Source organism: Belonocnema kinseyi, chromosome 2 (assembly GCF_010883055.1).
Source record: "Belonocnema kinseyi isolate 2016_QV_RU_SX_M_011 chromosome 2, B_treatae_v1, whole genome shotgun sequence".
Classification (NCBI taxonomy): Eukaryota; Metazoa; Arthropoda; class Insecta; order Hymenoptera; family Cynipidae; genus Belonocnema; species Belonocnema kinseyi.
The window spans coordinates 85,917,735-85,935,753 of NC_046658.1; the positions used below are offsets into that span (position 1 = coordinate 85,917,735).

At 28.7% G+C, this 18,019-nt stretch overlaps 1 long non-coding RNA gene across 1 annotated transcript; it reads right to left on the reverse strand.

The window, feature by feature from the left end:
* Nucleotides 1-11,741: 11,741 nt before the first annotated feature.
* LOC117168107 lies at nucleotides 11,742-15,330 on the reverse strand. Its single transcript, XR_004466459.1, has 3 exons — nucleotides 15,119-15,330; nucleotides 14,700-14,874; nucleotides 11,742-12,304 (listed from the first exon to the last, which is right to left on the reverse strand). It is a non-coding gene; the product is annotated as an uncharacterized LOC117168107 (long non-coding RNA).
* Between the last annotated feature and the right edge of the window lie 2,689 nt (nucleotides 15,331-18,019).

Here is an 18,019-nt window from a genome sequence, read left to right on the forward strand (position 1 = left end):
GTTAGAAGTTGAAATATTAACATTGAAAAAAGTTAATAATTTTTTTTCCGTCACGTCACAAAAATTGGACATTGATACTTTCCAGCGCTTGGGGAGTCGAGCGAATTTTGAGCTAGAAAGAAGTTCTAGCGACAAAGTAGTTCAGTAAAGAATAAAGAAGTTTTTTGAAAATATTGCTTCGATTAATTCGACGGTTTAAAAACTATGATTGTTTTACTTCGAGTGCGGTGAGTGCTCGCGCGTAGCCAAGAGCCTCTCCCGCGTCTCCGCTCGGGTAACCGAATTCGATCGACAGCTCGTTGAAAGTGCACAATGAAAATTAAGTAAGTAATAGAAATCATGTTTTCTTATCAGTATATTATACTTTACTCTTTAGGCTTATTGAAAAATGATGATAGAAATTCCTTCAAAACAAATCTAAAATATAGGAAACTGTAATCATTAAAGCCTACCTTTTATAGTGCATTCTACTATGTCGACAAAACGATGTAAACAAAGCTGTGCATCTGAGATCTTGAATGAAATACCACAATGTACAAAATATAAACAAAGTGGTCATTTCTGCTTCGATTGACGATTTGGAAACAATGAACGTTTTTGATATCACGTTCGAAAAAGTAAGAAAGCTGGCCCCGAAAGGTTTTCAAATATGAAACACGGTTAAATAGTGTACAGTTCGAACATGTCAGTTGAAGTTTACAAAAAGTATGACGGTACTCCGAAAAAGTTTCAACTTCAAATGACATGTCAATTTGACAAACTACTAGAATGTCCTAATCCGAAATGCATCGGAATCACTAAGGAAAAACTGAAAGATGTAAAATGCTTGTTAAAGTAGTAAAGTCAGTATGCAAAGGATTTTTACGAAAAATTCTTCCAAGACATAGTTGTAAAAAATGGGAAATATTAAGAAGACTGAAATAAAGAACAGTAAAATGAGAATAATCGAGAATTTTTAATTAGCATAAATATTAAATATAATAGAAGTTAATTTTCTACTGTCTAAACGCGCATTAAAGCCCGAGAAAAGAGTTGGTTTGAAATACAAAAAGAAATTCAAATACTTGACTTGGAAGAAATCTTTAAATGTGCACTATTCAAAGAACGAAGTAGAAATGACCATTTTTTAACTCCTTTTGTCAAGGTAGCTTCAATGATTACAGTTTCCTATATTTTAAATTTGTTTTGAAAGAATTTATATCGTTATTTTTCAATAAGCCTAAAGAGTAAATTATAATATATTGATAAGAAAACATTGTTTCTAGTACATCTTTAAATTTCATTGTGTACTTTCAACAAGCTGTCGATCGAATTCGGTTATCCGGGCGGAGACGCGGGAGACGCTATTGGCTACGCGCGAGCACCGACCGCATTCGAAGTAAAACAATCATAGTTTTTAAACCGTTAAATTAATTGAAGTAATATTTTCCAAAAAACTTCTTTATTACTTACTGAACAACTTTGTCGCTGTAACTTCCTTCTAGCTCAAAATTCGCTGGACTTCCAAAGCGCTGGAAAGTATCAATGTCCAATTTTTATGACGTGACGGAAAATAATTATTAACTTTTTTCAATGTCAATATTTCAACTTCTAACCTTCGCATTTACTCTTAGAACAGCGCAAAGCGTAATCCTTGTAAATTGTATTACAAAATTCCCCAAATTGAGTGACTGAGCACGAGTTGAAGTCAAAATATAAATTAAATATGGGTTGGTTTGGTGAAAAAATCGTTTTTTCTATTTATTTCGAAAACTAAAAAAGCTACAACTTTTTTCATGAGGAAAAAAAGATAAGCAATTAAATTTCCTATTAAAATGTATGTTTGAAAAATTAAAATTCGAAATAAAATTTTCCATCTCCACTTTCTTTACTTGGACAATAGTTTTACCCGTTTCGAGCGTTCGCCCGGTTCTTGCATCCCGGCCCTCAACTGATTTTGTAAGCAGAATATGCACACTAGTCCAAGTTGTATCTTGTTAGGCCGAAAATGTTTCCATACAAAAATTAAAGTCGAACATGATTTAGAATGCTACTATTTGAGCTTTGCCTTTTTATTGACGTTGTTTGTGGTTTTATTTTATCAATATCTTGAAAATTCATGTGATAAATTTTGTAAATATAAAATTATCCCCTTTTTCATTACCATCGTTGTATGTAATTTATTTAAAAAGTAAAGCAGTATGTACATAACTTATAATAATTTGTACACTCATTTTTTAGGACATTTTTTTATCTTACCTCTTTCTCTGTATGGCGGGCCGAAACTATTGAATTTTTGATAATCAAGTCCCGACACTGAAAAATAGCTGCCTTTTCTTATCAGGATGAATTTACAATATTATTCTCCTAGCAAGCGAACACAACCTTGAAATGTTTCCATTTTTTCCATTGGTACAATATTATGGACATTTTTTTTCATGCAGAGATTGTTACGATAATTAATTAAAAAATTAAAACAATTTCTTTTACCAAGGTACGATATTTTAAAAATTTGCATTAATGTACGTTTTTTAAAATTCCTGAATGAATGCTTGAAGCGGAAAATATACATATTATTATTAATAACTTGAAAAAAACTGAGTTGGCGTATTTACTTTCTTAAAAATCTCTAAAATTCCGAAATTTAATCATTAGAAGCAGAAACAAACATTCTTCACATTACAATAAAAATAATATGAAGATTCTTCGGGTCGACTGAAAAATTCACAAAAAGAAACTTCCCGAGAAAGGAAGAATAGAATCCTGAAATTCCCGAACAGTTTTTAATATTTACAAATTTAAAAGTTCTCGAATAATAAAGTTTTCGATTTTTATAATATTACCAAATCCGAGACTGTAAGCTTCCCGAAACTAGAAGGTTCTTGAATTATGAGATTTTCGAATTAAGACAATTAAAAAAATATTTTATTTATTACGAACGCAATAATGACAAATTAGACAATAATATAAAATGATTCTGTCGGGAAATTTCTTTTCACTAAATTTCACATTCGCCTCGATTCTTTACTTCAAGCTAATGGAAATTCAGTTTAAAATTTCAAAAGAAAATTTCATTTCAAGATATGAAAAACTCTTTTTTTTTACAAATTTACAAAAAATCGTAACTTGGTAAAAAAAATCTCACCATAAATTTTGCAATTGTTGAAAAAATTTCAAGTCGTAGTGACTTACTGCAATATTGGAAAAAATTGTAGACTCATCCTGATTAGAAGAAGCAACTTTTCGAAAGCTTTCATAGTTTTGGCCTGTCCTATTTCGCATTATTCTATAAGAATTTAGCGCACGGTGTGCCAATTACAAAATACTTTAAATGAATTTAAAAAGGTTATACTTATTATAGACAAATGTGAAGAATATGTTTCTATTATTACTTTTCTTAAAAATGAGTTTAAAATTTTTAAGAAATTATCAATAATAATGATAATATAAAAGGGTAATCATATTAATTTGTTTTAAAGTTTTTTTATTAAGAAGGTACAACTTAGAGTAGCGTATTCATTTTTAAAAACAAATTTTTTTAAATCACCCTAATAGCCACTTACCTATACTGTGTTAAACATCTCTGAAAAAAATACTGTATAAATATTTACAAGAATATTGAATTGATATTACAATGGCTAGATTGTACACATTTTGAAAAGAAAACAGGCCTCTTGAATGTATTTTTTTTCATTTTTTATTATAAAATACAACATTTTACAATAGAATTTCTTGAATTATCTTATAAAGTCTTTTAAACTTTATTTTAAATCAATTTGGTGCTTGCATTTCATGTGGGATCGTAATCGATGCTTGTAATTGAACTTTCTTTGGCATATATAACAAGTAAAAGCTGGTTCTTTTCCACATTCGAAACGAGTATGATTTTGCAACGATCCTCGCCACAGATAATTTTTTCCACACTGCCAGCAACTCCAGGTTTTTTGTGTATTATCTGAAAAAAATAAATTATATTAGTAAGAAGAATCGTAATTAAAATAATTCATAAAACCGGCAAACAACAAAAAGATAACAAACGAACAACAACTTAATGAAAAACACTCGATCTCAAACATCAAACTTTTATTTTATAACTTAGTTATTACTATACAATAGTGGTCTATTTTGCAGTGAAAGTATAAATTTACTGAATTGAGAAAAATACTTACACATCAAAATTATAATAATCAAAATTTAAAAGTTTACTCGCAAAAAAATATAATTTCCTTAGAATTTAAAATAGCACTTTTTTGCTTATTTTTTTTATTTTATTTTTTTTTATTGAATGTACAATACTATTCTCTGAAAGAATCAATAATGCCTGCAGCAAATGTCTTCGACCAGTGTACTACATTAATGTGCTTGTTGAGATAATTCTTTTGCCAAAATTTTTTATGGCACAGGTTACACATAAACTTTTTCTCTTTTCCACAATGTGCTGCATGGTTCCACATTGTCTTCTTATTACAAAAAAGTTTCCCGCAAACCCGACATGGAAAAGATGGTACTCTGATCATGGCTGTAAAAAAATATATATAATACATACATACAATATTGAAAGAAGAATTCCTGAAAATATATTTTAAAAATATGTAAAGCTAATCTAAACATATTAAAATTTTTATTTTACTTAAATGCTACGTTAAAAAATAATAGATAAAATTTAAAAAAAATAGATCTTACAATTGGAAAAGGTGGTTAATACAGGAAATATTTCACAAGCCATACGAATTTGCTTATCATTTATTACCCCTTACGTCTAACCTCCAGCATATCAACTTTAACCCCTGAACTATTACTTTCATATTTTTGTTTTCCCCTGGCCTTTTTATGTCTCCCCATTGTTCACAGATAATTTATATTTGACCTATAATCCATATTTTTTTAATGTTACCCCTGAACTTTGAACCTTCCTAAATAATTAATACAGTGAAACCTTAAATAGCCCTTCCGAGAATTAACGCCGCGCCACAAGTGGGCGCAGGTGAGCGCTGTTGAAGAGTTTTGCTGTATTTAGCTTTAAATTTTTGATAAATTAAATCATTTTTATTTGTTCGAAACAAATTTTTTCGCAAAATATGGATAATTACTGGTATTTTTTACATTTTGTGACTTCATTATTCATTATAAAAGTCATACATTTGTTTCAGCTCTTTAGTAATGATTAAAAAAATTTATAATCGTTGAAATTAGTCCTACTACCAGAAAAAGTTGCAAAATCATAGTCTTTGAAAAATATATATTAACTTCTACTATTTTCTGCTGATTTTTCCTTTTGCTAACGTATAGCCGATTATAATGAATTTTTTAATGTAGAGATTGCAGTTTTCAATTATTCAATTACAAGATTTTAGAAGAAATGAAAAACTCACAAAAAAATGTTCTAAAGAAAGTTTCAAACGACAGTTTAAAAAAACTCATTTGTTTGAATTTCCAAAACGTAACTTAATCGAAAATAAATTTGGTGCATTTTTTATTTTCTTTATTAATTAAAGTAACGACTACTAAATAAATAAATCGCTATAACTTCTTAAATTATGAAAAAATGTACAAATTTCAAAAATAAAAAATAGTTTTTGATGTCGTGGTAACCTGCTATACTATTAACCAAAAAACAAAAGTAAAAAATTGTGGACTCATCCTGACTAGAAAATGCAATTCTTTTATAGTCGGGATTTTATTGGTCAAAACTCCATAGTTTTGGTCTGAACTAATTTGCAACAAATTTACCTATTTAAAGATTAGAAGAAACTAATGGAACTTTTGAAAAAATGGCAAAAATGATCATTTTCCAGCTTCTTTCTCGTAGAAGTTGTATCTAAAGAATTATAAATTGTTTGAACAATTTTTTAATATTTAAAACAAATGCGTTAACTTTTGACATATATTGATTAATGGGATCATTAAAACGGTCGAGAAAATACCAGTAATTCGCAAAACGAAATGGTTTGATTAATCAGAATTGTTCAAAAAATCACAAATGACTTAAAAATCACATAAAATCATGTATGCTAAATTGTTTTTCGGTCATTTTCAGAATCGAGAATGATTTAGTTTTGCTGGTTTTAAAATACTCGAATGTGAAAAACTGCCGAAAAAGAACGACCGAACCAGAAATTTTCGGAAAAGTGAATATTCCCGAAAGTACGAAAAATCGACTGAAAATGTTTATTTACAAAATTTTAATACCCAAATTTTTAAATTCCCGAAAATAGTAAATTTCCGAAATTGCAAATTCAGGCAAATAAAAATTTATTCACTAATTTTTCTCAGATACAATAATCTTTTACTATATTTGGGGTACTTTTTCTTAAGTGTACTATTAAAGCCTCTTTTTCCGGAATTTGAATATTTGGCAATTTAGTATTTTCGGAAATTTGAACATGCGGAAATTAATTAATTTTGGGAATAGGAAATACGGGAATTTGACCCGTTCAAAAAATTTTTAATTCGGGTTTTAAAATTTCAGAAATAAATATTTTCGGTAGGTTTATTTTCTTCCAGGAATGATTATTTTTCAGAACATTTCGGTAATGATTTTGTTGGGACTTTAAAAATTCGGTAAAATTACGTCAGCGCTTAGAAAATATAGGTGATTTTAAGCTGAGATCAAAGTTTAGGAGGCAAATTAAAAAAGAGAGGGTAATAGGTCAAATTTGAGGAATTGGTGGTCAAAAGTGAAAAAACTATATTGAAGCTGATGGGTGAAAGGTCAGGGGTCAAATGTGAAAAATAGAGCGTTAAAGGTCAAAGGTGAAGAAAGAAGCAAGAACTAAAAAGAAAAGTAAAGTTAGATTAAGTGTAAGTTTAAAGGGGGAAAACTGTTAGTAATATACGTTGAAAGGAAAAATAAAGCGTAATAAAGCATGCTTTAATATAGATTGAGTATACAGGTCATGAGGTTTTGGTCGAGAACTAAATAAAATTCTTTCATAAATACAAAAGTGAAAGAGAATTGACTGAATTTGTACTAATATCATAAAACTTATTTTATTTGTTTTATTTTATTTTTTCAGAGCAAAATTATATTTGACAAAAGTTAAAACTCTGCTTGTACATAATTATTGAGATTCATTCAAATTTAAAATAGCACTTTTAATTTTTTAATGAAAATTACAATTAGAAGTAATATAGTAAAATATACGGTTTTTTTCTTTGTCGTTATTTATTGAAAGTAGTTTTGGCTGAAGTAATCAGTGACCCCTGTCGAAAATGTCTTCGACCAGTGTACTATTTTAATGTGTTTGTTGAGATAATTTTTTTGCCAGAATTTTTTGTGGCAGAGGCCACAAATAAACTTTTTCTCTTTTCCACAATGAGCTGCGTGATTCCGCATTGTCTTCTTATTGAAAAAAAGTTTTCCGCAAACCCGGCATGGAAATGATGGTTCTCTGGGCATGCCTGTAAAAAAAAAATAATTTACACAATATACATATATGTTATCAAACGAGATTTTCTGAAAAAATATACAAGAAATGATGCAATACTAATCAAAGATTTTAACACTTTTAACTACTAGAATGCAACATTAAAAACTAACGGAGGATGTTTAAGGAATAGAGATTTATATTGGATAAGGCGTTTAATGAAGGAAATAGGACACGAAGTCATACATCAAATTTTGCTGTGAGATACAGACCTTGGGCTTAATTAACATAAACCAAATTAATTAAATAGAGAAGGAAAAGAAAGAAAAGTAAAAAAAAAATCAATAAAAAAAGTATCTTACAATCTTATAATGCACCTTTGCGTACACATTTGATCAATTTCGTTTATGATTTTCATACTTTACTTAAATTTTATAACGAAAATTTACAAAACTTTTTTAAATTAACCAAAAACGATTCACTTTATGCGTTTTTAAACTAAATATAATAAGTGTGCCCAGAACACAGGTCAACAGTTTTCTTATTGGTTATATGAAGAAACTTGAAAAATCAAATCAAATTTGTTGTAAGAAGAATTTTTCATTAAAAAAAGAATCCGCAGCAACGGTAGATTGTTCCCAATCTCCAACTTGGTGTTTTGTGGTATCTCCATTTAAGCCTTCCACATTTGGGACAGCGTACCTCATAATTTTGAGATTCTGAAAATGTGAAAAGGAACATTAATTTATTATAAACATAAAATTTACAATTCCCTTTTTTCGAACTAAATAGAAAAAAGGCAGACACATTCAACATAAATGTTATGCCAATAAATTTAAATGCTAACATTTTTTTCAATAACGAGATTTACTAGATATTGACGAATACATTTTTATAATCCCAGCTATACAGCAATCTAAATAATACTGCAAACTACTAGAAAACAAATACAGCATCGGATAATGGACATTTACAACAAAATAAAGGATAGGAAAAAATACGCAAGGATAAACAAATGATATAATTTTATTTATTAATAAAGAAATAAGGAGAACATACAATTTTTATTTTGGGGCTCACTGAACTAATCAAAAAGCGAATTCAACTGAATTTAGAATTTTCACGAATAGAATAAAGAATTAATAAAATATATAAGTATGCTTTTTATTGCTATATTTGTTATAATATGGCAACATAACTGAACGAAGATTAAACCAATAATTAATGTTGATCTAAGAAATTTCTTATTTCGTTTAAGCTGCATCGATGTTTGTTCATGAGATGATCTTTTAGATGATGTTTGTGTCGGAATTTTCTTTGGCAGAGGACACATAAAAATTTCGGTTCCACTCCACATTCGAGTCGCAAATGAACATTGAAAGTACCTTTCCACTTATATGATTTGCCACATCGGCCACAGACGTAACGATCTGAAAATATAAAAATAAGTTAAAAACGAGTTAAATCATTAACGTCTTTCTTATTTTTTAAAATAGCCCATTGAAAAATTAACCACATTTAATTGATTTAATTTAAACATTTCAGAGAGAATAGATTTTACCCGTCCTTGATAAATTGCACAATACATCAAGTGATATGAAATAATTAAGCTAACGATGATTAATTAATTCTGCCATAAGGTTGTGAACAAGAAGCAGACAAAATATTCACAAAACAATGAAAATTCGATGGAAATTCCTACAGTAGACTCTGACAAAGCGTCCGGTGCTCGGGACTGAGGCCCTCACTAAGCGGCCGCCATTGGTGCCTTTGTTTGAATAGCACCTCGCGCATCCACATAAAATGCCACGCTCAAGGTGCATACCGACTTTAAAAGTAATGGAAGGAAGAGGCACTTAGCGAAAAAAGGCGCTTTGTGAGAGTCTATTGCATAATACAATATCTTTTTAAAAACCTCGTTTATAAACTGCAAATTTCAATTTTGATAAGATATGCAATCACTGTATGTACATTGTAATTAATTTTTTTAATTTTCAAATTTGGTAGTCTCAATTTTAATTATTCTCTTGCAATAAAAAAAGATAAAAATAAAATTAATCTATGTCCACTGGTGACTAGAAAGTAATAATCTAAATAATACTTGAGATCGAAAATTCTCCCTTTGGTCCAAAAACAGTTTCTCTATGGTCTTAACTAGAAATGCATTCCTTTAACTGAACCATATTTTGTTATTTGGCATTAGAAACATCTAAACGAAAACTTATGTAAAAATATAATCTAACAGACTTTTCATTTGAAAAATCTATGGATTTTCCTAATATATCTTCAGAGCTGTCTTCTTTCTTCAGTTGTCGTCTTCATTTGAAATGCAATATGTTATTGTGAAATAAAGTTTATTGGGGTAAATACAAACTTAAAATTTTTTAGAGAAACATTAATTCCTTATCATAAAATGACGTTACAAATCATAACAATATTGTCAATAATTTAAAAGAAAAGTACAATTTAATCATTTAAATAATTCTTTTCCTTGAAAAGAATAAAAACATTCCATCCCAGAAGACTTTAATTATAATAAAAAAAATAGGTACGAAGGCACGAGTGGTATCAAAAAATATTTATATTGTATTTTTAAATTCTAGGGACTATAAAAACTAGAAACAGATAAAAAATATCTGATAAAAATAAAGAATATCTAGGTAAACGTTGTTCTCTGGAATCATCAGTGTTGGTTCTTCATTGAGAGTCCTCCATTAGTATAATTCAACCTTAACATTATATAAACTATAATAATATATGGGCGTTTTTACAGGAGAATGATTTTACAAAAAAGTTAAAACAATATTTTTGTAAATTTACGTTACTGACACTTTTAAAAAATTCTCAATTTTTTATTTTAAATGTTGCCTAAAGTTAATTGAGGGACCTGATCGAAGAACCGTGTTATAACTTCCTGGCGCTCAGAGTAGAGTTGCCCCTGACCGCTTAAATTTAAGCGATATTCCAATCACGACATCGAAAAGGTATAGCTCGTTCTTTGATCCGGGCCTTCAATTGTAGCTGCTCGCACCGTTTTTTATCTTTTTTTTCAGGCCTAATATGAAGAAATATTCTTAAATTCGCAAAAAAGGCATAACTTTTAAGCTTCTTCGCACTTGTGACTTTTGTGAGGATTTTTCTGATTCTTGCAATAATTCTTCTTGTCTTCTGCGATAGAAAATGGTATTTTCTCTGCAAACGCCCATATAAAGAATATATGAATTTCATAAAGACTATATGAATTTTATAAAAACTATACAGTATTATTGATGTTATAAGTTGTTCTTCTGTTGATGTAGGGTAGCAACATGACGCTTGAAACTGCTTCTTTGCTTGAATCTCTTTCCACAGAAACAAACATGTTGCGGCAATTTTTGACATTCTTCTCTGATGTGTCGACTTAATGAAACTTTCCAAGCGTAGCCTTTTCCACAAATTGTACAGATGTAAGGATGTTCAGCTGGTTGTAAATTATGTAGATTTACATGCATCGTAGGTTTGATTCCAATTTCAATTATTGTCCTCGAGTCTGAAATCAAATTTTGACTGGTTAAAGTCTCTTTTGCATTTGATTCTCGTTATTAGAATAAACAGACCGAGAACTTCAGCACTGGGCTCCTTTAAAATTTAACATTCATATTTTAAAAAGGACTCCAGGATTTTAAAACTGAGAATAAATATTATACAGAAGAAATAAAGTCTGAAATCCTTGGTGTTCGAATTTCTTTAAAGTTAGTGATTGATTATTAATTTAATTATCGTTATTATGTTAATTTGTGAACTAATTACGTTAGATAATAGTTGTGACTTTTAATACCAGTCAGTGAAATTCAATGTGGTGCAAAGTTAAAAACATTCAAATTCTAAATCATTTAATCCTCCACCATGCACCATCAATAAAAAATGCGAAGATTCTATCACAGTTCTTTTTGGAAAATTAAGAAATATCTGCATGTACAATTTTCTCTGTGGTGCCAATTTCTTGATTATGGAGTATTCTTCAGTGTTGCGATCTTCAGTGAAAGACACGATGATTTCGAGCTCAGGAGAAACAGTTGAGGGTCAGGATCAAGGAACCGGTTATAACTTTCTGGCGCTCAGTCTGGAGAGACTCCTAACCCACACCACTCTAAGCGCCAGAATGTTATAACTGGTTCTTTAAGCTAGCCCCTAAGTTGCTGAAAATAATTTAAATTACTTACAAACTTGTCAAAAATTAATATTCTTCAATGATACGGTAAGTTTCTTCAGTTGTAGAAAAGATTTTCTGCTGAAAAAAACAGATGATGAAAAAGTAAATAAATTAAAAGCTAGTCATAAATTAAAATACAGAATTTGAAACATATTATGAGAAATTTTTATTTAATCTAAAAGCATAGTAATTTAATTACAAATTCACTTTAATTATACACACTCTTTTAGAATATATGCATTCACAAAAATAATATTTGAATTTCTTACTCCTATTGAGAGCTTCACGTTCTTAGTCTATCGTAATTTAGGAAAATCAAATGTGGGTCGTAGGATCAATAAAGTGATTAATTTAATCAAAATAGGATTTCCTTTAAGGATTATTGCGACCAATATTTATATGACTGAATTTTTTCCTGGTTTTCTACATCATCATTTTTTTTTAATCTGCAAAAATTAATATTGGACTTGATTGGGTGGCGAGTATGGAAAACTTGAATGTGTCGACACAGGCGTAACTTGGTGTATGGATGCCATATGTTTAATTAAATGATGCTTGTGCATGAAACGATTTCCACAAATTTCACAAAAAAAATTTGGAGGCTTTCCACATTCGATTCGCTGGTGTTTCAAGAGAGATTCTTTCCATTTGTAGCCCTTTCCACAGTTCTCACAAGAAAAAAGTCTTCTTCCTTCTGATTTGCTAACCAAACGGTTTAATGTAGCATTATGCTGCTGATATGAATGCTGTCGATGCATTTTGAAGCCTGAGAATAAATAACATAAGAAAAAAATGGTTATTGTCATCAATTTCATTAGTCATGTATCATTGACTGTTTAACAAAAACATTTCTACAATATTGAGAAAATAAATAGGATGCACTTTTGACAAGATAGACTAAAACAACAAAAATAAAAACATTCTATTAAAATGTTCTATTTAGAATAATGAACATTTATACCAAACTACAGTTAAACAGAAAAAATGAAAACAGCAGTCAATGAAGTTATGGAAGAAATTTAGATGATTTACGAACATTTATGAAAGTAGAGAAAAAATATTAGAGATTATTTTTAAGAATCGTAAACATTCGTGTTGTAGATAAAAACGTTTATTCAAACATACATCTAATTAATTATTTCAGATTTGGAAACAACGTTTATATATTCTATACATATACGATTATCTTATTTAGAAGATAATAAGCTTCTAAATTAATAATGAAATACCTATATTCCTTTTTTTTACTTGCTAAAGTAAATAGAGAGTATTCGAAATCTATCTTCCTTTATGGAAAAACTTACATCTATATTTTATATTTGGAAGGATTTAATACTCAAAAAACTAATGTCAATCTTTTGACATTTGAATACTTTTAACATTGAAAGTTTTTAGGTTTTTTGAAAGCTTGAATAATTAAAAGCGTTCAAATTATACCAATTAAGAAATCGAGCCACCATTGTCTAGATACTTACAAAAAGGTGTAATTAAATAAAATTTATAGTTAAATTCAATAAGAAGAATTCAATCTGGATTTAATTGAAGCAAATTTAAATTCGTGGAATTCTCTTAAAATCAGTTAAATTAATTTGAATTCAGAAGAATTCCTTTAAATTTAGTTCACATCTCCGAAATTATTTCAAATTTAGGTGAATAACATTCAAATTCAATTTCTTTTAATTGATTAGAATGCATTAGATTTCATTTTCTTCGATCCATTTCAATTAAATTCCGCAAAATTCCATACAATCTTTTAAATTTCGTGAAATTCATTTGGATTCTTTAACATTCCATTCATTTTCGTAGAATTTAATTAAATTTTATAGAAGTTAATTCAATTCCGTTGAATTAATTTGAATTGCGTAAATTAATTTTAATTTCACAGATTGATCACTTGAATCTTTGTAGAACCTATGGGAATTCCATGGAGCCTATTTTAATGCAATAGAATTAAATTAAATTCTGTAGAATCTAATTCAATTCAGTAGAATACAATCTAACTCTGTAGTATTGACATCTATTAGATAGAATCCAATTATTAAACTTAGAAAAATCAAATTTAATTCCGTAGATTCCGATTCAATTCCATATAATCCAATTCAATTTTGAATTCAAATTTTATAGAATTCGATTCCACAGAATCCAATTGAATTCTGCAGTATCAAATTCAATTATGTAGAATACACTTAAGTAGAATACACTTATTTAATTTACTTAAATTATATAAAATATAATTTTCTAGAATCCAATCTAATTTAATTCCGTAGAATTTATTTATATTTCCCTTAATTTACTTGAATTTATTTAAACTCTATAGACTTCAATCCGTGGAATCCAATTAAATTCAGTAGAACCCAACTTAATTCCGTATAATCCAATACAATTTAGTAGAATCCAATTTAAGGCCATGTGACGAGTGGGTCACGTGACCAGATTCCTACCTTGACCTCACTTTTTTTTAATCTCAAATTATTTTCACACGAAACGCCACATCGAGTTGAAAATTTAGGATAATAAATAAGAAGCCCTAAGAAAGGTGGGTCTGGTCCTACATTTTAATAATTATGAAAAAAGAAATGGTTTACAACAAAAATTTTTTTCCGAAATATACAAATTTAGGACCAGACCCGATGTGGAGTTTCGTGTGATAATAAGTTGGGAAAATAAAAAAGTGGCGGTAAGGTAGGAATCTGGTCACGTGACCCACTCATCACATGGCCTTAATTGAATTTAATAGAAATCGAATCGGTTAAATCCAGTTGAATACCGTCGAGTCTATTCAAATTCCGTAGAACTTATTTAAATTCAGCCTAATTTACTTTAATGTATTTGAATTCTACATAATTTAATTCCATAAAATCCAATCCAATTAAGTAAAATCCAATTTATCCCGTAGAACTTATTTAAATTCCACTTAATTTAATTTATTTGAATTCTACAGACTTCAATTTCGCAGAATAAAATTCAATTCAGTAAAGCCCAATTTAAGTTTGCAGACTTCATTTAAATTCCGTTGAATTTATTTGAATTTAATTGCATTCTATCAAATTCAATTGTGTAGAATCCAAATAATTCACTTGAATTGTGTAGAATTTATTTAATTCCGTAGAATCTACTGGATACTGTTCTAAAAATGGAATCTTCTCGAAGAATTTGTTTACCCAGTTCATAAGTAGCAGGTAGGTGAAATCTTGACATGTTCCAACCAAATTTTCAATTTGTTTGTCTTAAATAAGCAATTTCGGCAACGATAAGCTGCACCACATTCAGATTTCATATGAGATTGTAAAGAAAAGGTATATTTGAAGCGACGAAGGCAGCGGCAGACGAGACGACCTGAAAAAAATACAAATTCATTCATTTAATTTTTCGTGACATAATTTCTGAAATCACAGAAGCTTCAACCAAAATCCAAAAGCACATCATAGAAATATTAAAAAAAGTGAGAATCAAGTACAAATTTTATTATATAAGTATAATGTCGCTCAACATAAATCAAAATACAAAAATCATAAGCAATAAAATCCGTTATTAAGGTTTTAGTTTTTAAAACATCTTCTATTAGAATTATATTTTTTACCTATTATTCTATAATAAATAAATAAATTTGGTTCATTTTTCATCTTTTTATTTAAAAATATTGAAACAGCAAAGAATCTTATATAATTCTTTTCATTTCTTTCTCCAAATGCATTCCTTTTTTCGCAACATTTTTCTATTTTCTTGCCAAATTCCAAATTGTCTTGATTATCTCAGTTCCATTTGTTTTTCGATGATATTTCCGATTCACTCGAACACCTGCGAAAAATATTAACAATTAGTATGAGAAAATTGTGAACACAATGTGAGTAGAATATTCATTAAACTTTAAGTTTGCAAAATCTGTATATAAATAAATATTAGATTTCCTTAATGACTCTTTTTAGAATCCCATTATCGAATATACTGAATATTGAAATAATGTTGTGCAAAAATGAATTTTACAAGAAAAACAATCGAAATTTTAATCAATTCTAAAAACAAAAATTAAAAAAAAACTGTTACATAGCTGAATAAAACCCATTAAATTAAAATACCTTGTTAATTTTTATAGAAAGTTATCCTGAAAGACAACCAAATAAAAAAATAGTACAATAATTCCTTTCTAGACTTTATTTTGCTCTAAATGGAATACAAAGCCGGTTTACAATCTCGTTATAGAAAATAGAAGACATGTACCTAGCCTTTCAAAATGTAAACTGTATATCAAGTACGCAGTTTAAACAAATCTGTTGGAATGGAAATGAGATGGTAATTCTGAATAACAGAATTGTGAATTTTATAAAAATAATACAGAGTTTCATTTAAAGAACAAGCGGAAGAAGCAAAATGATCTAGAAAGATAATCGTTATTTTTGTAGCGTAATTCATAGTACTAATTCTCCATATAATATTAATACAAAAGACACAAATAATTGCCCGCTGGCAAATACATGGAGAAAAAAATATAATATTACAAGCTTTTCCGTATACGAGGCGCTGAGTGGATATTGATGGCAATTGCTAGTGATGCTCTGTACAGAAAAGTGATGAATGGACTTGTACTATATATGTATCATACTTATAGTAAGGGACAAGTTTGATAAATATTATCATAAACTCGAACTCCTTATATTTACATGAATTATATTCATAAATAAAGAATAAAATGAAATAATATCAGTGGTTACAAAACAAAAAGCATCAAATTTTATTTTGAAAAGTGACCTTTTTTCTATTGTTAAAAAAAGAAAAATCGGCACTTCTCAAAATTGAGTTTGCTCGCTTTTTAGACGAGGCCTATTCAGCGAGGGGAAATTTATTCAAAGGCTATATAATGAATTTTCACTACCACTTCTCTCTGCTCACAATGGGAAGTTTAAAGTGGAATTGCAAAGTCACAACTGCGATTTGAGTCGTTTCGATGAAAGTTCACCGAATTTCTCCTCGCTGGACAGGCTTGTTTCAGACGGACAAATAAGAATAAAAAAGATCAAAAAAATAAAAATGACAAAATATATCAAAATCACTTACAAATATAAAATTGGCAGTATTTCATTTGAGATTATATCCATTCTTTGGACGTTAACAACTCATTTTCAAAAGACTATTTTGCTGAGAAGGTATTTTAAGGCAGAAGTACGGAGGAATACTTTCTCTCAAGGAAGTTTCCATACAAAATACAAACGCTTAAATTCATTCGAGATAAAACAATTAAAAATTGCACCATTTCGTTTTTTCACACTCATTCAAAAATGTTATTCATCACTCCCTCAAACAGAATTTCAAAGGGTGTTCCGTACTTCTAGATTCGAGAGATTTTAATATAATGCTATAAAAAAATCATTCGCAGTTGGACAAACCCAGCGCCTCCATTTACCCTAAAATCTAAATAGTATCAGAAGGCACTTAACAGAAGGCTCTCACATTTTAAAAATCTAGTTGCTATCATTATCTTTTCTTTTTTTTCTCGTGGAAACTGGAAATGTTTTGCGCCTAAAGTACTATTTTCTTACAAATATGATAATACAATCAAAAGAAAATTTAAAACTGAGATTAACGAATAACATAACTCCGTCTCGTCAAAAATAGGCTTAAAAATATGTTTAACATTAAACAAAATTTTCCTTCGCTCGAAATCGTCTAACATACAATGTTTTTTGTAAATATAAAAAAATTGTAGAACTTCACTCTGTTTTATCGTCATTTTAAATTTTCGGTCACAATTAGTTAATAAATATCAAATAAATTTCCAATACCTAAAAAATACAGTTTTCTTAATTTCGATTGGATTTTTAAAAACCAGAATGCCGCTTTATCACATTTCGTAGAAATAATGTTCGTCCTTGTAAATTTTTTAATTTCGTTTAACGAAACAACATAAATATCCTTTTTCCTAAAATTATATCGAATAAAATTCTATAAGTTAAAAAATTGCAATTTGATGAATTTAGAAAAATTGGGCAAACAAAGTAAAAATTTACAAACTTTTTTCGTAAATTTGACTTTTTAAGAGGAAAATGTAGATAACAATACAGCAATAAACATAATCGAGACTTCCTTTCTTCCATTACATTCTAATTAGATTAATTTTAAACTTCAAATTTTACCCATACCCAAGAACAGTGGAATTTTTTTGTAGCCAATATCGCTGCTTTTAGCATTTTATAATCATCTAATTAGGCATAATCATCAAGCGAGACTATAATGTCTTTAACCAATAAAAAAGTTACAATATAGATTTTATCTCTTACAGTAATATCCTTCCAGTAATATAATTTGACATAGCCAATTTAGAATTCTAATTTTATTTATCAATGTTATATGACAGTATTGTAAAGGCACGTGTATAAAAAGCAGTATTTTATAATCAAATCTTGTCATACAAATATTTTTGAAAAATTTCTAGTCCTTTTAAAAAAGAGGTGTAACTGGAAGATGTATCTAATTATCCTGCCTTACT